We start from the raw sequence: 724 nt of genomic DNA on the forward strand, positions 1-724 counted from the left end.
CGACTCCCAGTTCAGCAATGTCTTCACACACCACCCACCAATCCTGCTGTAATTACTTAGTTGCACAAAAAATCACAATATTTACAGAAATATAAATAAGTGAAAAAAGTTACCAATTTACTCCCCAATATAAAATGTTTTACCTGCGATCTATGTATACATATTTAATGATGTGGAACAATATCATAATTTTTATGTTCTGCATTTTTTCACTTATATATCTTTATTTAAACGGACTTAACTTTATTAATGGAGTAATTTTTAGCTTTCAGAAGGAGTTCTCACTCGAAGATAAAGAACAGCTCGCTAACCACAAAAGAGGAACTGATGCTAAGCTTTTAGTTGCACTTCCTAAAGGTAAGGCTGTTCCTAAGTGACCAACCATGTCTAGGTAGATGCTATTGTGTTGTCTGAATTTCCTTGAGCAGAACTCTCTCCCTAACCTCCAGCTTACAGTCTCCTTTGCGGCCCTTCCTGCCTCCTCCAAGAATTAGCTTCAATTCCCTGCCATCTCCATGCATTTTTAATCCTCACCTTTCTACTCTTTCTTGCCCTTTAATTTTCTACTCTTTCTTGCCCTTTAATTTTAGTTTTCTTTCTTTTTTTTTTTTTTTTTTGAGACAAGAGTGTGGCTGTCTCCCAGGCTGGAGTGCAGAGGTGCGATCTGGGCTCACTGCAAGCTCCGCCTCCGGAGTATTTAACTCAGGGGCGCTTTCTTGCTTTT

The 724-nt window shown here is 38.5% G+C and overlaps 1 long non-coding RNA gene across 1 annotated transcript in view; it reads left to right on the plus strand.

Annotated features, from left to right (window-relative positions):
* Positions 1-724, plus strand: part of LOC105537677 — a 94,257-nt gene that overhangs the window by 83,194 nt on the left and 10,339 nt on the right. Inside the window, exon 3 of the long non-coding RNA XR_001005759.1 lies at positions 266-357. This is a non-coding gene — a long non-coding RNA (uncharacterized LOC105537677). The remainder of the gene's footprint in view (positions 1-265; positions 358-724) is intronic.

This window comes from Mandrillus leucophaeus, unplaced genomic scaffold (assembly GCF_000951045.1).
Source record: "Mandrillus leucophaeus isolate KB7577 unplaced genomic scaffold, Mleu.le_1.0 Scaffold178, whole genome shotgun sequence".
NCBI classification, from domain to species: domain Eukaryota; kingdom Metazoa; phylum Chordata; class Mammalia; order Primates; family Cercopithecidae; genus Mandrillus; species Mandrillus leucophaeus.